This window comes from Pezoporus flaviventris, unplaced genomic scaffold, assembly GCF_033815535.1.
Source record: "Pezoporus flaviventris isolate CSIRO_AGI_PZ_B2104156 unplaced genomic scaffold, CSIRO_AGI_Pfla_v1 ptg000143l, whole genome shotgun sequence".
Classification (NCBI taxonomy): domain Eukaryota; kingdom Metazoa; phylum Chordata; class Aves; order Psittaciformes; family Psittacidae; genus Pezoporus; species Pezoporus flaviventris.
The window spans coordinates 1410796-1432144 of record NW_026892691.1 but is presented as its reverse complement, the minus strand read 5'-3'; the positions used below and the strand labels follow the sequence as shown (position 1 = coordinate 1432144).

The 21349-nt window shown below is 41.0% G+C and overlaps 1 long non-coding RNA gene across 1 annotated transcript in view; it reads right to left on the bottom strand.

The window, feature by feature from the left end:
* Positions 1-12728: 12728 nt before the first annotated feature.
* Positions 12729-21349, bottom strand: part of LOC133282857 (uncharacterized) — a 72000-nt gene continuing 63379 nt past the window's right edge. Inside the window, exons 3-4 of the long non-coding RNA XR_009747729.1 lie at positions 19220-19316; positions 12729-12843 (exon numbers count right to left, since the gene is read on the bottom strand). This is a non-coding gene — a long non-coding RNA (uncharacterized LOC133282857). The remainder of the gene's footprint in view (positions 12844-19219; positions 19317-21349) is intronic.

The window sequence follows — 21349 nt, the reverse complement described above, 5'->3', positions numbered from 1 at the left end:
AAAAGTCTTAAGACTGCAGTGAGATAACCTCACATGGATACACTTAAACTGCTTATAAAACCACGTGGCTTCAAGCGTCGGACATTTTCATCACAGTTCATTGGAGGAGGAACATCAGAGCAATGGCTGAAATAACATTATAAATATCAGTGCCGGCCTAGAGTTCTCAAAGTAATTTCTGGCATTATGTGGAAGGCAGAAAGGGCAATCAAACTGAAAGAGGACAGAAGGGAATTTCTCAGGAATACCAGAAATGTGGGGTGGAGACAACCAGGGAAGAGAGCAAGGTGTTTTCTGATGAACATTCTGCTGGGAGCCCATAGGGGTATATGTGTATGAGATCAGATATCTGGGGAGCTTTTGGGATGCATCCAAGAAATAGCTGCTTCTTGTGACATGCTCCCATGAAGGTTGTAATTGAAATCCTGCTATTGTCAAAATACCCCCTGATTTCAGGATGACAGTCTTTTACCTTCCATGCCTGCCCAAGAATAAAACATGGAAAAAGTCCTGGAAATGAAAAGAAAGCATCATTCTGATACTGTTGTTTTACAAATACTTGGCATGATACACTGTTCTGTGGTGAAGCCATTGTTTTTCCACTGAACAGCATTAGGTTTATAGTACTATAAAGAACTGCAGAATTTACTCTGCATAACCACTTATCTGACAGCACCAAAGTCAGCCTCCAGCCCAGAAACTGCCTATAAACAGATGGCAAATATGCAGCTCAGCACTGGATTTCAGGTGACGTTTGCTTCATCTTTCATTCTTGGCTCACATGTGCTTGCTATTTCTGTGGCAGATCACCGTAAACTCTGCAGCATCAGAATGTTTTAGATATATAAGGCCATTAATTTGGAGTATATGCTATATGGTCCTAAAGGCCCCACAGGCTTTAGGGTTTAAATGTTGTTTTCTGGCTATTGGCTTCTGTTTTCCAGCTGTGAACTGTTCTCTGGCTTTACATAAAGATACCTTGTTTAAACATGAGACTAACAAACACGTGTGTGTAATTTCTAATTGTAGGGTGTAGCACTAAATGTTCAAATGGCAGCGAGGTGGGCATAAAATAGCCCATGAAAGAATAATGCCAGGGTTTAGGGTTTTCTGGTAGGAAAATTGACATAAGAATCTACCAGAAATTCTGCAGAATAAAGAAGGACTTGTAGAATGAAACTTGTATAACACATTTCATATTCATTAAGTATAATTTTCAAATGCAACAGAACTTTGGAATGAATATGCTGAAGCATGAACTGTGCTGAACGTTTCAGGACCAGCATGCTTATCTGTTGTTGTACTGAAATTTTTAATTTTTCAGAAAATGTGTTTAATTCAGAATTCAAACAGCTGAACAAGAGATTTCTCAAATACACATTTGTAGAGAAACCACCTTCACTGCTACGTGAAGTTTAAGGCTGACAGAATCTGATAAAACCCTTTTCTTCTTCAGAGACTTGAGCCTGAAACCATAGCTGGTTCTGGGCATAGAATCCTCTGAGCCCTTTAGCACTGGCCATTCCTGGATAAGCACTACAGAAAACTGAATTCAAAACCCACAAGTAGTTTTAGGAAGCAATGGGTATGAGGTTGAACGTGAATACAACTAATAGAAAGGGTATGTCAAGCTGGTTGTCTCAGAAGAATATGCAATTAGTATTGAATCTACTCCAACTTTAGCCAACACCAAAATGAGCTCAAAGTTGGCAGAAAACCCAGAAGTTTTACCACAGCCTGTCTTTGTAGTAGGTGCTGGTTTACTTTATGTAAACATATTCTTCAAGCAGAAAATTGAGGATGTGCTCAGGTTATTTTTGAAAAGAGAAGTGATGCATCTGGATGCCTCCTAAGAAGGGAAGAGGCTAAAGGACAGATGAAGCAAGCTGAGTATTTACTGGCGTTCTACTAGTGCAGTTTCTGCCTGTTGGTGAAAACCTTGAACCCCAAAAGGGATATCACTAGTATTTCTTCAGCAAGCTTCCTGATGTGAAAATAATAACACTTCCTCGGTGGAAATAAAAACACTTAAAAAAGCATCATTGGCCAGCGCATGGGGAAATTCTCCCAGTACTGTAAATGTGGTTTGTTACAGAGACAGTGGATTGTGCTGTTAAAATGTTGATTTGATTTTCAGTCCTTTCTACGTTATTTTTGATGCTCTATGTGAATGTGAAAAGGATGCACGTGAAAATATACTTTGCAGTTGTTACAGATACATAGTTCAATAATTAGTTGTGATAATGCATTCTCCTTGCCTGTAACCTGTTAGGATTAAAATAGGATTTATTTTAGGATTTAATCTGCCCCCCCGCCCCCCAATTTTTCTCCTCTCTCTTTCATACAAAATAGAAGCAGCTTGCAATCTTGACATGTTCTGCTCAGCTGGGACTGGAAAAGAATTTGCATAAAAGCCTTGGAAGAAATCTAAGAGAGTCTGGTGGTGAAATACTGGTGTCATTTCCAATGGGATTAATGCACTGATACAATTGCTCAGGATTTGCAGCCCTGTGATTTTAGGTACTCATTTGAGACAGGATCTTAAAAACATCTACATTTTCTGAAAGCTGAATCTCACCAGGCCTATTCTCTAGGTCAGTCCACAGTATCACAGTATCACAGTATGCTAGAGATTGGAAGAGACCTCGAAAGATCATCTAGTCCAATCCCCCTGCCGGAGCAGGAACACCTAGATAATTCCCCAACAACTGAAGTAGATTTACACTGTATAATTTCCAGTTTTTGCACCTTTGTAAAGGTGGCATTTTCTGATTTACACACATAATCTTATGTATTAGGATTGGGGATGGATTCCTGACTAAACGTTAGATCCTGACACTTTTTACACTGGTTAGTCATCAAATTTCCTCTTCTCAACAATGCTTTAAAATCCCTGCTCATGAATTTAGAGTGGGAGCCTACCTGTTCAGGCTAAGCAACTGCACACAGTTTTATTAAACATGTCTCCACAACGGTTTATCCCTTCTATTCTCTGCTTCAGATAAACCTGAAGTATTTATAAAGTATCCTTTGTGCATACAAAGGTGAGAAAGAAGACAGAAAATGACCAAAAAAAAATTAAATCCTAGGAGTTAACTGGTTTAATCTCCTCTCACCCATACCTTTCCTAATGTAGCAAATAAGGAATAAACCAAAACATGCTTCTGTAGTAAAATTCACTTGTATTCCCAGATCTGGTTTTAAGGAGTTGGAAACATCCTTTTTGTATCCTAATACTTTCACTCAGATTTTTATTTAAGTGCTTTAACAGTGTATTAAATTTAAAACTAGGCTGACTATGTATTTAAGCAGCAGAAGTCCAAACATATGGTTTCAATTGAAATATACCAAAATCTCTCTGTTAAAAAAAAAAAAATCATTCCCTTTAACAAATATTCTTATAAAATTCTACTTGAAGAAGCAGGTGAAGGGGTACTATTTACCTTCAGCTCTATTTATTTTCGTGCAGTCGTGGTTGACTGTTCCACAGGTTTTTAATGACTCGGTGCACACAGAGCACTCATTCAGCAGTTCTAACACTGCGTTATTCTCCCATGCCTGAGGTTGGTGCAGAATATCGATTGGGAATTTATACCTCCTGCTACAATTTACGACTGTTATTCAGAATGGCACAGCTTAGGAACCAGCATTTGAGATGACTGGCTTGTGGCTCTGCAGGCCTTTAGAACCAAAGTGCATGGGGTGCTCTGCAGAGCTGCAGGAACACTACCTGCCTGTTTTCACATTTACAGTCAAGAAGCAAAGATATATGATCAGCTTTAATGGAAAGAAGCTGGACTGAATAAAGTTTGCAGGATAATTTAGGTTTAGGAAATATTACAGCTCTTCCAGGTTGGTTGCCTTGGATGAGAAAGCCCCAACCTTGCTGCTGGCATTCAGGGCCTCTGAACACCATGTTTGTTCTCACAAATCAGTCCATTATGGTACATTAATCCCACTGGATTTTATGCTCCCAGAGCCTGTGCCAGTTAATCAACCTGATTTTCCCTACAGACTTTCTTGCTGGGGCACTGGAAAACCTGAGACAACAGTACTGCAGTGACTTGGCAGACCTGGAAGGGTTTCCTCCAGGGTTAGACAGGGGATGTACGAGCATCAACTTGCTGAAGGGTTTCAGTGCCCAAACCTACGGAAGCACAAAGAAGAGCATCTTCCCTCTTGTAGCAGAATAAATGCTTCCATTTCACAGTGAGAAGTTTTGGGGGCATTTAGAGTACTTTAATATTCAGATCCCTAAGGAGGTTCAATCAAACCAAAGCAAAGCTGTGTCAACTCTTTGACATGAAAATTAAGAGGGCACATTCAAGTCTTGAAGGCAGGGTAGGACAACCCATCCTCTATACAAGAGTAACCCACAGTCAGGACAACTCCCCGTGGGTTAAATGGCTGCAACGTACACTGCTTATTCAGTGCCAGCAGCCTTCGGAGCGGAGGGAGCCTGTCCACAACTACAGGGTTGCCTCTGCATCCTCTCCCAGTCTTCTCCCAAGGAAGGTCCTATGCAATTAAGTTTCCAGTGTTAAATCTGTAGGTGGCAGCAACAATGAACTAGAAAGGAATAGTGGGAGTGTGTGGCCTCTTTCACCCCATTTACCAAATAGCTTAAGGCAGGCACATTCAGAGCCACAAATATTGCTGTGAAACAAACAAACAAAAGGCAGTGAATATTCCCCTTTTTGTCTCCCCTGTTGCACAGTGTGATGGCCTAGCAATAACCTCTGGATAAAAGGTGGCCCCTGGCACCGTGCCGCACATTTGGTAGGAGGTGGGATTTCACCTTTGGTTTCAAACCTGTTAAGTCACTGCTTATTCTGTCATTTTACCATATATTTTGCAGGTTATGCTCCTGGAGTGGTATGGTACTGGACTTTAAAATCACTAATTTTTTATACATCTGCACATAGGATGATGGCAAGAGGTGGCATATCCTGTGTTTTGTTAACCTCTTATTGCACTGGAGTCATTTGAATGCAAATTTGATGAAGGAGTAGTTTACCAGAGATGAAAATGCTTGGAATAGCAGCAAAGATTTCTTTGAGAATTGAACCACACAGGTTCTTTCATTTTCTACTTAACCTTCACACTTGCCTCCCAAAGCACCTTGTGCAGAGTGTGATTTTGAGGTGTACTTGACCTTTGCTGCCCCAGGAAACTGCACTTTCAGAAGGGCTATGGGGTTGGGCTGCCATCCAGGATTTGTCAACCACACTGCAAGTAAGCGACATTGCCATTGCAATTACTGACATATTTTTATGTATTTATCTTCAAAGAAACATGTTTTGCTCATCTTCTCCTACTACTGACACATTTGAACCGATCCACCCTGCAAAGCATCAGGTCAAGCTCTATAACATTAATTTCTGACAAACAAAACCCAAACCCCCACCATAGACAGAAGCGTGTAATCTTTTGATTAACTTGTAACACTGAAGAATTTGAACTAACAAGGAGGTCTGGTTGCTGAGAAGGATGCATTTATCAAAACACACTTAGACATCTCTTAAAAATCACCTACCTTTCTTTCAAAGTAATCCAGCTGGGATCGTGGATAAATGAGCTGCAAACTCAAGCTTGTTTTATGGTGGTTTCTTGCGTTCCTGAAAATGTATGCATAGGCTTTTCAGAAGGGTTAAATTGAGCAATGAGCATTATACTACAGTATTTGAGAAGGCTTACAAGTTATATATCATAGCTAGGACCACTAGTTCTGGGGCAGTTATTTAAATAACATTATTTGCACATTATAAAATCTTTTGCTTGTCTTATTACATTTATCAGTATTCTTTCCCCTCTTTTTTTCTACAAAGGATCACTTGAGTCTTAATTCACTGCCTAGAATGTGAGCACACCTCTGAGAATGGTATCTGCATGTTTGCTGCTGTTGCTTCTGCTGCAGTGACAAAAGAGATCAGGAGACCAAAGCAGCTCAGTGTAAATGGAGAAAATAACTACCTTAGTAACTAAGATACTCAGACAATGAGGACTCCAAACAAGGTTTCTTTAACTCGTGTTGAAAGTGTTGGGAACTTTACCCGTGCCTTCGACAGTGCAAAGTCAAAGATGAACCTTGAAGACACTTTGCTCTATCACAATATCACAGTATCACAGTATGCTAGAGATTGGAAGGGACCTCGAAAGATCATCTAGTCCAATCCCCCTGCCGGAGCAGGAACACCTAGATAATGTTACACAGGAATGTGTCCAGGTGGGTTTTGAATGTCTCCAGGGAAGGAGACTCCACAACCTCCCTGGGCAGCCTGTTCCAGTGTTCCGTCACCCTCACTGAGAAGAAGTTTCTTCTCAAGTTTAAGTGGAACCTCTTGTGTTCCAGTTTGTACCCATTACCCCTTGTCCTATCATTGTTTGCCACTGAGTAGAGCCTGGCTCCATCCTCGTGACACTCCCCCTTTATATATTTATAGACACTAATAAGGTCACCCCTCAGTCTCCTCTTCTCCAAACTATAGAGACCCAGCTTCCTCAGTCTTTCCTCATAAGGGAGATGCTCCACTCCCTTAATCATCTTAGTTGCCCTGCGCTGGACTCTCTCCAGCAGCTCCCTGTCCTTCTTGAACTCAGGGGCCCAGAACTGGACACAATATTCCAGATGGGGTCTCACCAGGGCAGAGTAGAGGGGAAGGAGGACCTCTCTCGACGTACTAACCACCCCTCTTCTAATACACCCCAGGATGCCATTGGCCTTCTTAGCCACAAGGGCACATTGTTGGCTCATGGTCATCCTGTCGTCCACTAGGACCCCCAGGTCCCTCTCCCCTACACTGCTCTCTAACAGGTCGTTCCCCAACCTATACTGGAAGCTGGGGTTGTTCCTGCCCAGATGCAGGACTCTACACTTTCCCTTGTTATATTTCATCAAGTTATTCCCTGCCCAACTCTCCAGCCTGTCCAGGTCTCGCTGGATGGCAGCACAGCCTTCTGGCGTGTCAGCCACTCCTCCCAGCTTAGTGTCATCAGCAAACTTGCTGATAGTACACTCAATTCCCTCATCTAAATCGTTAATGAATAAATTAAATTAAATAATATTCTATATTGTAACTGGCTTGCTCACACTTGGCTTACTTGCAAATTACTTGCAGACAATAGCATTTTCTCTTCTCTATTTTTTTTTTAGTTTTTTGGGGGCTGCAAGTAGTCTGGGAACCAGCACAATGAATAATACAGGAACCATTAGCTGTTTCTGGAAACATAAGTTTCCACAAATGCTAGGCATTTCCAGATATGAGTTGCAATTCCTAAATTGTTCATTGTGTTAATTCCAGATGAATTACAAAAAAAGAATTTGCTATTGTTAATCAAATTAATACATTCTAACAGTTCTCATTGACCACCAGCTATTTGATATCATTATTGATATGTGATGGCTAGCCTGGGGACAAAGTTGTTGCATGAGAAAAAGCATCATGGCAAAGAATACTTCTGGTACAAATTTTCAGCAGTGTTATTTCTGCTGAGGTGCACAAAAGTGTTGGCTTTTACAAATGGTTTTGGTTATCGCACCTTTTCAGACAAATAGGTGTAGGATTTGATTAGGAACAGCTGAGTGATTAAAACTTTTCCTTGACTAATGCAAACAAAACAATCCATTGCCAGACATGATTAAAAAAATAAATCATATCCAATTTAGAGAATTTCTGTACTGTTGTTTTCCTACTTAAAATTCTATTTTAATCTTTTCATCAAATATATAAACCGTTTTGAACTCTAACTAACTGGATACATAGTCACACTGTGAGGGACTAACACAGTAACACAATAGCAATCCCCTGCAGACATCATAACTTTATTAAGTTGCTTCATCAGTTACCAAACATCTTTTTCTGTCCAACTGTTACAACAGTAAATATAGTGGAAGTGGAATGTATTAGCAAATAAAAATGTGTCTAATCTTCTCTGGAATGGCATGGAATATTCTCTTTCATCATATTGTCAATGTCTATTAGAAACAGAAGGGTTTGTAGGTGATGTAAGACTGTATGAAGAAAACCATATCCTGCTTGTTGAAGCTAATACATAACAGGTAATAAACAGCATATACCAATGCCCAGGTTGGACAAAGCCTTGGGTGATATAGTCTAGTGTGTTGTATCCCTGCCTGTGGCAGGGAGGTTGGAACTAGATGATCTTAGAGTCTTTTCCAACCCCAACCATTCTATGAGTCTATGATAATGTCTTGAATGTGGATATTATTTCTGACATCATAAGCAGACAGGACTTTAAGTGCTCAAAGTAATGCCTCCAAAAGCAGCAAAATTTTACCAGTCCTCAGTGGTTTGCACAAATTCACACTTCTGGGCACTACTACCATCAGCATTAACAACTGTAGGATCTGTGAGATCCTACAGGCACAGGCAGCATACCCTTCCAGTCATATCTCCATACCCCTCTTGGAGCAGGTGTTGACAGGAGGCTCCAACATTGATGTCCAGGACTGTGGATCTTGAAGGTGACTCTTTGGAGAGAATTGGTTGGTTGGATATTTGAAAGCAGGCAGCCTTAGCCACCAGATCCTTTGAGAGCAGCCACTACATGTTTCTGTGATATTGTAACAAATATAAATGTTCCTCAGTACTTATCACCTGTAAATTGACCGTTGCAATGAAAACCAGCAAAAGACAGCTGGATGTCTAAAAATAAGAGTGTGGCAGAGACAAACCTGACAGGCAAGACAAGGGTGGAACTGTACCTTCTGAGTTTTTTGTTTTGTTTTTTTTTTCTGTACAAGAATAAGCAATGTCTATCCAAAGTACTAGAAATATTAAAGGTTAAACCTTGGCTGTGTGGACTCCAAAGCAGAAGCTTGAACTGACTTTGGAAAGGACAGTATTGTACCTATGCAGATTGCCTTGTAAAAAGACTCTTTCAGTGACCTCTTGGTGGCTCCTGCACTGACACGGACAAGCCCCAAGGGGCTCTTCTAAAGCTGTCATACTACCTTCCATTTGTTCTTTATGTATTTTATGTGCCTAATTAAAATTAAGTTGATCCCCACATACCATGAGGTGATGGAACATGCTCTGATGTAATTCCTGTAGATTCAAAAGAAGAAAAAAATGGACTTGCTTCTCATAGAATCATTTAGGCTACAAAAGACCTTAAAGATCATCATGTTCAACCCTTAACCTGCCACTGCCCCAAGCCCACCACTAAACCATTCCTCTAAGTGTCACATCTACATGTCTTAAATAACCCCAGTAATGGTGATTCCACCACCGCCCTGGGAAGCCTGTGCCAATGCTTGGCAACCAGTTTGGTGAAGAATTTTTTCCTAATCTTTAATCTAAACCTTACCTGGCACAACTCGAGGCCATTTCTATTTGTGCTTTTGGAAATATTGAGGCTGAAGGCCACATTCCTCTCTGTATTTAACTGTGCTTATGTACACAGTCCTCAAACTGTACCAAATTCAGCAGGGTTAGTTATATTCAGAAAGAGAAGCATGTGCTGAGTCCTCGCAAGACTAAGGGTCTAAGGAAACGGTCATTTTCTGTATGGTCATCCTCACCAGCGGGTCATGCAGGTGAGCTGACAAGTTTCAAACACCGTAGGAGGAGGTCTGGAAAATGGCTTGACGACATCTCCCTTTCAGGAATCTCAGCACTTTCTCCTTTTCCCACTAATTGCTTTATGCTTCTAAACCTCTACGAGTCAGTTTAAGGGTAACCCACAAAATAATCATAGAAATTTTGTTTTACCACCATGTATTTTCAGTTTAAACTACATGTAATATGAGAAGCTGACCATATCAGAACAAAACATAAACAAGTATGAGCCAAAAAAAACTTTAAAGCAACATTTTCTCACAATGACTATGAGTAGAGACAGAGGTGCTTGCAAATCAGTAAAAATCAAAGAGAATATATGATAGAATCATAGCATAGTTTGTGTTGGAAGGGACTTTCAAAGGTCATCTCATCCAATCCCCCTGCAGTGAGCAGGGACATCCTGAAGACATCCAGCCTGGCCTTGAATGTCTCCAGGGATGGCAGGAAAGTGTATTTTTTCATTGATTTAATGGTATTAACTAAATATTTTCTTTAAGGAAAAAAAAAATCCATGTGAAAGATCAGCAGTTCAAATTGCTGAACAACATCAGAGGCTGACAGCTATTTAATATAATCAAAACATTGTTTTTCAGTAATGTAATTTACTAAAAGCCGAATATCCAGGGTTGCTGCTACTTGCATCCCTCAGACATAAAAAAGAAACTGTCAAATCTTTTCTGGAAACTTTGCTGGATCCCGAGGCATGCTTGGATACAAGCTTGGATGCTCCCACACTGTCATAGGTCTGAAATGCCAAGGCTTTGTTCAGCTGCTTGCCTGATTTGTTCTTGCTGAACTTGGGCCAACCATAATAACCTCATAAAAGCCTGTATAAGCATGCAGAGTTAAAAGTAGGTGTAGGTAGGAATAGTAACATCTCTTTTCTCTCTCTCCACACTTCTCATCACTGCTGCTGTGTCAGATCCCAGGCAGTGCTTGCCCTGAGGTAAGGAAAGAATGCAGGTTCTGCTCAGCACCCAGAGAGGTGGGGGGAAGGGCAAGCCTTGGCAGCCTGTGTCACTGGAGGGCATTTGAGCACTTGCTCTGGGTTTAAATCCAGGTTTTAAACAGTTTCTTTGATCAGACCAAGAGTGATTTCTACAATCTATTACACTCTGGAATCATCTTTCATTTGGCTCAATACCCAGACCTGTTGTGGTATGCTTTTGGGGATATTTAGCATAGAAATTTGGTTTGCCCTTAGTGAGTATGAGGCTAGTTACCTCCTTAAGAAAATATCACGACATCCAAGGAAGCACTGAAAGTAGCAGTTCATAGATCTGGGACTTTAAGATTAGCTTACAAGTAATCACTGATGCATTCCATCTTTTTAGGCTCATCCCCTTGTAGAACACAGATAACAGTACGTGTTTTACCTTCCTGGATTTTGCAAGGATTAGTTAGTGGGTCTTTTTACGTGTACACTTTGACTTCTGTGGACCATATTTAGCAATGTGATTGTGGCGCCGTAATTCCTTGTAACCACAGGGGAAGCAGGACTTTTGCACCAGTGGTGCATGGGTATATATGCTGCGTATTACAGCTCTGAAAGACAGACAGCTGTTCCCTGCAGCACACCACTTAGCAGCATAGCAGTAGCTGTACAGCTGAGATATTTTTTTACCCTTTCCATTAAGATTAAACCAGAAAAAAAAAAAAAAGGGACTTAACTTCCTGCCTTCACATCACTATGGAATATTTAAACATACATGACTCTCACTTTAAAGTCAAAGTCAACTTTCCCCTGATGTTTGAATGCAATCCCTTTTATTTTGCTAAACTATCTGAGGACAGGCAAATAAATGTTCAGATGGCAGTTGCTACTAATCTGTTCCTTGCAATTATTTTTAGCCATGTACACAGCTAGAAACACTCTACAGCAGAGTCTCTTCTGTATATATATGTGTGCGTATATACATTTTTCTACGCTTACAGTGCCAGGTAAGAGGCTGTCAACATGAGTGCCTTGTAGCTCAGTGGGTAGCTGTCCCAGACTTCCAGTTCACCAGACTTTCATATTTTAACCACATCTTTTTTTTTCCCCACCAGCAGACTCCCGTGCCCCTGTGCCAGCCTGGATGCTGCTCCTTATGAGCCTTGGGGCTGGCAGTGCTGCCTGGGTGCTCCTATGCTTGCCCTAAACCACCACTCCCACTGTGTGACCGCTGGGCTGGCGCAGGAGGAAGCCTTCAGCAGTCCCATTGGCATTTGCAGCCCAAGCAGCTGTTCCTTGTCTCCTCCAGAAGGGCAGTGGGTCAGATCTGCCTGTGGTCAAGGCAGCTGACCTAAACCTCAAATCCCTTCATAGACCAGCTAAATTCTTAGCAGCCACATCCTGCTCTTAAACAGGACACAGAGGATGGGGAATGGTTGGAAACCTTTCGAGTTACTCTGTGGTTGATGTGTTTCAGCAGGGTGGGAGCTCAGAGGGCCTTTAAAGGTACACAGCACAGAGAGGAGCAGATTTGTTCTTATTGATACAAATTACAGTTGGCTTGTTCATTGCTTTGTTGAAGAAATTGGGGCCTGTATGAATAATCTTAGAGAGTGAGTTCCAGAGGTACTAAGAGTCCATTTTACAAAGAATGTAAACAAAACTAAACCTCAGCAGTAGTATGAATACTGTCACAGCAATAATCTGTGGCAAGGCGTGGAATGTGGCAAGGTCTGTAAAACTTAAATCATAATCAAAATATTCATTTTCCCAGATCTCCATCCATCTGCATAGAGGAGCCATTGAAGCACTCCACACGTAGCTCTGGGACCTCTCTAGGGGAAGGTCTGGGAGGGCAGAGAAATCCCCCCAAGCAGCACCTGCTGTGCAGACCCCAGGTACTAGTTGCATGCCTCAGCACGCAGAGTAACAGGTCAGGTGGGAAACCTACCTGTCCCAGCAGTTGCCCATAGCCCTTCTGCCTGCAGAACTAACCAAACTGCGCACAGAGAATGACCGGTGTTCAGCAGAAACTGTTCCAACACATGGTTCACATAGGACAGTCTTTTGTACATAGCTGATAGTTAGGAGGTGCTTAGTCCACAGTTTAAGGTGACAGAAATAGAGCATGTGCTTGCCAGAGTAGTCCCATGAGACCTCAACCCAGCTGTATGTATGCGTGCAGGAGAACAATAGCCTGGAGAGTCTCACCTGATCCAGCTGAAGATGCTATTGCAAGGGCCATTGCAGTGGAGGCTCCCACCACCATTTGCGGAACAGCCGGCCATCCTGTTGGAGAGGTTTATTTTCCCACACCAGTGTCATCTGTGAAAGAGATCCCAATGAGTCAGGAGGTTTTTGTTCCAGCAAATGCTCTTTCTACAAGTACCAGAAATCTAGGGCTGAGAGTTCAGGCTGAGAACTGAGAGTCTAAAGTTTCAGAACGGAGCGTTAGGCACTCAAATGCAGCCTAGAAAGCACTTTCCTTCAAGTCTGTTCCATGGCAGGTGGAGTTCAGGGCTGCAATCCTTCTCAGCACTGCTACAGGCTATGAAGAAATAAGCTTAACAGTTTTTCTTTCCCCTTTCACTTTTGCATTTATCTAGGTAAAAACCTCACAGGGGCTTCCAGTCAAGAGTCAGATGAGATTCATTATTTTTACCATCTAATATTTTCTCCTCTGAATTGCTAGGTCCTTTTCTCCCTGTACTACATTTAGCACGCCTTAGTTTGCTGGATTTCCTCATTATTTAGGTGCAGCTCATTTCCTCATTATGTGCAGCTGTGTGCTGTGCATCAACCATGTGGGTCTTCTAAGATACAAGCTAACAAAGATCAAACTGCACTATTCTTGCTGTGTTTTTCTTGGACACTGGTTCTTCCTAAGCAGCAGTGAGAAGCTGTCTTGGAATTGCTTATATATCTGTAAATATGGTAAATTTCTCTAAGTGCTGCCTGAAATGAAACATGCAGTGAATTTTAAAACGATGGACACAGTGGAATAAATGCAGTGATTTCTGAGAACCTGAAGGGAGTCAGGGAAGAAATACATCAGTTTAAAGAAAAAAAAACCCACTGCTGTCAGAAGTTCAGCTAGCCATGCCCTTCTAATTTCATGATGAAGGTATAAATTCTAGTCCTCAGGAGAGTTATCAGAATGATAACCTTGGAGACCAAAAGCCATTAGTTGGTGAGTCAGAGGTATGGGCTGCTTGCTGGGGAAGTCTGTGGGATTACTGTCATCTTTCCCAGCAGTCATAACATACTGGGTTGCCATGTACAGGTGCGGCATTTAGACTTGTGTTATCTTGAGTACTGATAACAGCTGTTTGTGGCCAGATCAATGTGCAGATATTTACCTGACTTCACTCATGTCACTGCAGAATGCAGTGAGTTCTGGTCCACAGAGGTTATACTGCTAGCAAACAGTTACCAAGCTGGCTGGTTCACAGCTAGATCCTGCAGCTGCACCAGCTACCACAGCAATATTTATATTAATACATCTAGAGACACCTTTTCAAACTTAAAGCAAAGTTCTGTCCCGATATGGGGCAAGAAGTGTAAAGCTAGCCTGAAATTGGTGAAAGCATTCTCCCTGGAAGTACCCTGTGGGGATGATAACAAGGGCAAGGTTAAGCATTTTGTCTTCCATCTGTTACTATCTTTTTAATGACAGACGCTATGGAAGAAAAAAGATCTGAACAATTTGAATCACAACAGCACTGGTGGGGCAGAAGGACTTCAGTTTACATGGCGATTTCCTTCATTCAGCTGTTATCAGTGAACCAGGAGCAATGATGAGGTGATAAAATCCTAAGGCAGCCTTTATGGAGAGCACTGAGGAACCAGGTAGACTGAAGAAACCAGCTTGCCAAGTTTAAACTATAGGTGGTTTCCAAGGAACCCAGAAGAAAATTAAATCCCCACATAATTCACTGATCACGCTACTGAAAACCTGAAATCTCCCCCAAAACCTTTTTCAGTCAAACCCCCAGTTCTTTTGGCTTTTATGGTCTTTGAAACAAAATACCCAAGAGGAACAAGGCAATTGTTAATAACTCTAGCAGGTAACAACTGAAAAAAATTTCTCCCTGCTTCAAACCAGCTGAGACAGCTTCTAAAAAGAGGCATGTGTGCTTTTTCCAGTACAGAGAAGGCTGAACAGCACTATTCCTCTGATACTTTCCACTTGTAGATGTGTAGGGAAAATGAGAAAAGAATCATTAAGCGTTATATATGCAGTAGTTTAAGAGGTCTTCACTTTAGTGTAACCCTGTGTGTTGGAATAAGGTGACTCATTTACAGATTTGCTGGATTTGGAAAGAATAGTGTCCAGGAAACCCATAAATATAACTCGCTAGGATTTATTTCTAGCAGGAAAAAGGCATTTCTGCTTTACCTATCCTGCTTGTCTTTTCCACCAAGCTTCTGATATTGCAGTCATCTACTAACTGGGTGTGCAATCCCCTCTCATCATGTGTATCGTGTTGGCATAACCATTGCCTTACCATCACCCAGCCCCAAAGAGAGCATGAAGTCCAAACACGTTTAAGCCATGTGTGCACTGAAGTGCTGGGAATGTGAAATGTGAGAAAACAGATGTACCGTTGGGCTGTTGCTTACAATTCTTACTATCTCCTTATGCCGTTTCTTATTTATTTGTCACCATCAAGCTCTGCTTATGAGTAATAACCTGCAGAAATAAGCTCTGGACAAACACCAAAATGACAATCTCTTCCCAAAAGAACGTATACACCAAATACTAAACAATAAAAGAACATTTTTTAACTAATGTGCTTGGTTTAATTAATTAATTAATTTATTTTGGGAAGCTACCACTTTCTCTAGCTTGTTTAACAGTTTAGTCTAAAACGTATTTCCTCAAGCAAGTCTTTCTTACATTTCTTGTCTCTAACCAATGTTTTGAATTTCTGCCCTGTGGCTTCAAGCTCATGTGACCAGGAAATAAAGCTGTAGAGCTCTGGCTGCATAATATACTTCACTATAGGTTCACAAGCTTACTGCAAAAGTAGCATTTTCCTGCTACAGCCTAGTCTCCATCCTTTCTTGCAGTTACAGCCATACCTATATTTATCCAGCTCTGGGTAGCTGCTGGTAGTTTCACAGTTCCAGTGCTCCTGAGATAGGAAGTAGGGATAAACTGCAGGAATAAAGACTACACTATTTGCTGTACACTTCATAGCAGGGAGAAAAATCCTCTAGGCAACACAATCCTGTTGTAATTATAATTACAAAAATGGCATTAAAGCAAGATATTCTGGTCAACCAAGCATGAGGTCTGGTAGCTTTGTATTTAAAGCATCAGCTGGGAAGGACAGAGCTTCAGTAAACATCCAGCACAAAAAGAAAAAAAGAATGAAAAATATTAGGTTGAGTTCATATCGTTCTTCCCATAGCAATAAGTAATGCTCATGTTCAGTTTCCCCAGCACATTTTTCTGACTCAGTTGTGGCAGCTTTGATTAGTCAGGGATTGCAAAGCATTTCAGCTTTAAAGGTCAGCTGTTTCAGGGGCCTGAACTCAGTTTACCCTGAATTTTGGTATGCATTGTGTGGTATGCTGGGGGTAGGGCGAGTCTGTCCAACATCAGACATTTGGCTGAGAGAGCCTTCAAAGATATATATCCCCAAAGTCTTATTTTTTCTTAAGCTTGACAAATTATAGCAATTATGGTGTGTGCAGGCTCAGTGATCTTGTTCAGGCCACCAAAGAGCATCCCCACCTCCTGCAGAGCTCCTGCTCTCTGGGCAGGGCAGCACCGCTGCAACTGATAGCCACAAAAGGGCTTTGTAGATGTGAGTCTCAGAGCAAAACCTAGCATTATATGGTGTAACTGGGGAGAAAGGAGTCAAAAACCATTCTACTTCATCAATTCACTCCAGAATACTTGTCATCTTTATGCAGCAAAGCATAAAATGGCTGCAGGCAAACACCAGAAACTCTGCATCTCAGCACAATTTTTATGCTTTGACATGTGCAGACGTACTATAAAATATGTCTTTTCATCAACAAGATGAACCCTGCTATTGTTACTTTGTACTCACTGCCCTATTTTGCAGGAAACTTTTGGTCTGTTTACATCTGTTTATGGAAAGAGAACAAGGGAAAGAGAAAAAAGAGCACCAAACTAGGAAAATGCTTTCTCTGTCAGCGCTACAATATTAATAGTGCTTGCCGTTTCATTCAGCAATAAATAACGAGCCATTCCCCTCTTAAAAAAAGGCAGCAAGAACACACCCTCAGCCAAAACTATCCCAAGCAGAAAGGCCAAGTTTCCATAAGTCAAGACTACATTCATTATATGTCTAAACAGTGCACAGGGTTTGCAGAAAGCAACTCATCTCTTCTAGAGCCACTACTGAATTGCATTTTTGGTGCTTGGCAGAGGTGACCAGGAGAACAATCACTGTTTCTAAGCAGGCCACTTTTTGTGGGGCTGAGAATTCTGAAGCATGGGGAGCAGGGCAGGTCCCAAGCACCCAGCTGTGGGGCAACCAAGGCAGGAGCTCAAGTTCATCGTCCTCTTAAATACAACAATTCTGCCTCTGCACTAATTCATAGAAAGAAGTTACATCATTTCTTGCTAGCTCATAGCTGTCAAATACTACTGTTCAAGCTTCCCATGGCTTCAGTTTCTTTTAAAATCCATATACAGTTACAGAATGCCTGTCTAGCAAACTTGCTGATCTAGCCTAGCTCTTTCCTTTGGAAAGTCTGACATGAAGTAGCTCTGCAAGAAGTTAAAGAGGCAGTATCAAATGTGTTTGCAAAAATGTATTTTTTTAGTATTTGTATTTACCTTCCAGCGGAATAGAATTTCAGGAGCCTGTAAATGATCTCTTCCTTTACAGATCTGGCCCATCCTTCAGGAAGTCAGTTACCTGAGGGCTTAAGCCTAAGGAAGTGCTCTAAGTTATGCACAAATGTCTTTATATTATGAAATGAAGAGCATTGCCATTATTTTTCATGTTTGATTGGTTTGGGTTGATTTTTTTTTTTTTGGATACTGCACTAGTATATAAATGTCTTTTGCAAAATAAGAAAATATTTTTTAATTTTGAATTTTTCTACTAAAGTGTAAGAAAAATTACCGTGTGAGAATAATACCTGCTCGTGCAATCATGTCTGTGATGAAGATCATAACCTTTATTATACTCTTCATACAGGGCATAAGATTTGCTCTTGTTTGCCTCTGCCAGAAGGTAGTGATTACTCCCTTTTCAGACTGGAGCAATTAATCAGGGTAAGCAGCTTCTTCTGAAGTGAATTAAGTTTAATCACATGGTCCAAACTTAATTGCATTCATTGTATTTCTAACATGCCATGACTAACCTTTTTGCTTGATGAAAAAATCAGACAGAAAGAAAATACTGTCTTGAAGATGGCAATGGCTTTTAATAAGAGATTTTTGTGGCAGCTCTTCAAGTTGCAAAAGCACTGTCTGTGTCCCACTAGCCTTAGGCAGATGCGATCCAGAACACTTTTTACATCAACAAAAAGCCCAACAGCAGTTGATGGGATTTTATCAAAATATTATGCTAACTGCCATTAAAAACTGAAGTTACAGCGGCATTTTTATCTTTGCATTCACTGCTGCAGTGAATTGATATTGAAAGGGAAATAAAGCAGAGGTGGTATGGTTAAATCAAAATATGATATATCAATCATAATAAGATATGATAAGTCAAGACAAGATATATCACTATGAATGTGGTGAGGCGCTGGCACAGGTTGCCCAGAGAAGCTGTGGCTGCCCCATCCCTGGCAGTGTTCAAGGACAGGTTGGATGGGGCTTGGAGCAACCTGGTCTAGTGGAAGGTGTCCCTGCCCGTGGCAGGAGGTTGGAACTGGATGAGCTTTAAGGTCCCTTCATCCCAAACCAGTCTGGGATTCTATGTCCCTTCTCTAAACCTAGCAGATTCTGCAAACTGTTAACAGCAGTCCAAGACAGGTAAGAGGAGTGAGAAGTGAGCAAGGTACAATGTAACAGATGCAGTTTTTCTACTCAGGCTTTTTTTGGCAGTGTTGTTTTTAAATTAGTCCTAGATTAGATTACAGTGAAATATTACCCCAGATTAGAGCCATGTGCATCACTTTTCCCCCCTAGTTGCAAACAGATAACTTCTTCCTTATTTTAAGAATGAAAATCTTGCATTCACGCAGCTCTCTGTGACAGTGCACTGCCACCAATACCTACTGGTTTTGGTGCTGAAAGACTGCTCTTTTTCCCAGACTACCAAAATGTGCTGCATGGACAATCAGATGTTTATCTTCCTTGATACTTATATTAACTCATAATTTACTGAGTGGCTGTCTCCTTCGCTCAACTTTGCAAGAGGTTTGCAGATGGAGAACTTTGAGAGCCGGCTCTGCGTCATCAGGGCAAGTGGTGGAGACAGCATAAGATAGGAATCCTTCACTTTTCCTTAGCCTGACATCTTCCTGGCTCTGCCACTGATTTGCTCTATACCTGTGCACAAACCACTTAATTTTTTTTGTCCTATTTATATTTTGAGAGCTCATGGGTACTCCTTAGCACCTTATAGAACAAGTCTTTGAAGGAACAGAGCTTATCTCATACTCTTTGAATTCACAATCTAATATGAAAATTTAGGTTATAAGTGTCAAGGTATGAGGAGACTATGTGGGTCGAAATACATCTTGAGCCAAGGGATCTCACCTTATGGAGTCCAGTTTCTGGAACAGATACATTCTCCAGTGTTGTCTTATCTCAAGGACATAGTTGATTCTTCTGGATGCAACTGGAATACCCTATACTCGCCATAGGGTAATTCAGATGGAAATTCAAGCACAGATGTGAACATAGGGACAGAATCAGACAAAAATAAAAGACTGGGCCTGAAATGTTTGTTGGAGTGTCTCAGTTTCAGCACAGTTTGTGTGGCTCCCCAAAAGAGTGGTTTCCCAATCCTTCAGCAGTTAATTCCCAGCTGAGATGAAGACATTACAAACATTCCTCATCAGCAGCAAAACAGTATAAGAATGACTACTCCAGTGAGCAGCTGGAAGAGCTGCTCTGCTGAGAAAAGAATTGGATTTATTTTGATTTAGATCAAGCTAAACTTTGAGGAAAACGTAATTTCCTGCAGGCTTGAAACCTGGCTTCTCAGAATGCTCTAGAAGGGCATTTCGAATCCCTGAGGCTGGCTCCTGGCTGCTGGGGAGGCCAAGCCATGTGGTCCTTTCCATGACCTGACTGCATGACTTCTCTTTTGCAGCTGTCAAAGACTGACACCTTAATATGTCTTCTGAAGAATTTTACAGGAGATCAGATTTCATTGCATCATAATTCATATTAGGAAACCCATCTAAGCCTACCAAAAGACCACCCTTCAAAGGCAGCCCGTTTTTTTGTCAGTTCCCAGAATTCAAGGGACTCACATGCTGACTCTGCTCCTGCTGCCCAGGCCTCTCCCTGGGTACCCAAGGACTGAGCACAAATTACATGTCCATTTCAAAGACCAAAATGGCACTTGAGGTTTACCTAATGCTTCTGCTGGTCTTCTTTGCAAGGCAAAATTCATCCTAAGAATCCAACAGTCATAAAAAGAAATTGTTTCTTGAATATCATATTACACCCTACATATTAGTAAAAGCCTTTGAATTAGAGGCAATGGTATCTTAAGCTAACACAGTGTTAAGATTTGAGAAAGAACTAAATCTACATGCATCTCAGGTGCATTACTTTTTGATTTCTAATATTTCTAACTTGTGGAGAACTAGGCCTTGTTTAGGGTTTTTGTGATATTAGTTAAATCACAGAATAGCTTGGGTTGGAAGGGACCTTAAAGCTGATCCAATTCCAACCCTGTGCCACAGCCAGGGACACTTTGCCCTAGACAAGGTTGCTCCAAACCCTATCCCACCTGGCCTTGAACGCTGCCAGGGATGGAAAATTCCGCCTATGAAATTCTGATGGTTCCAATTGGGCCATTTTGCTCGTTAATTTTCTTCATATGTAAGAAAAAAAAAATAAATTGTGAGACAGCCCATCATCTTGCAAACAAGCAAAAATCTGAGCCAGATCAATTTACTCAACTACCAAGTGTTTTTACAACTCTGTGATGATTAGACTGCTACACTATATTTCATTCTTTGATTACAGCTGTTCTAACCATCACCTAGAACACTAAAAATGAGCTATAGAAATGATAACACAGAGATCTTGTGGCTGACAAATGTATCTTTTGGTGCCAATAATAATTTTTCCACAATCCCAAATGTGTTACAGTAATGGTTGCCAGTTTCATTCAATGCAACATACAGAAATCAGAAAACACTAGCTTGTATAGACATCTTTGAACTTCCACAGCACTTCCACATGCAAATTTTCAGCTAGTAGTAACTTGCCAGAAAACAAAATCTTAACCAAGATTTAAATGATGAATTGGAATGAAAAAGATTGCCAATGAGAGCTCAGCTTTTAGAAACAGACAGAATATGTAGCTCACGTATTACTGTGTTCTTTGAAGGTAAAAGTATTATTTCAGATTTGAGCTGAGTCTTTATTGACCCATTTAGCTAGGCTGACACATTTTTAATACTTTAAAGTAAATTAATGATTTTCTGATAAAAAATGAACAACCTCATATTTTTTCTTGATTTATTCTTTGTCTATCAGGATAAAACGTCACTGATGTGCTTCATCCACTAAAAAGGCAGCCTACTCCTCCTCTCTTGTTAGATGATCCAGATCAGTTTGCTGTGACTACTTCATTTCAGTAAAAGGTAGAATGACTGCTAACTTATTAAATGTGTTAAGAGGACTTGTGTCAAAACTCTTCCCTTT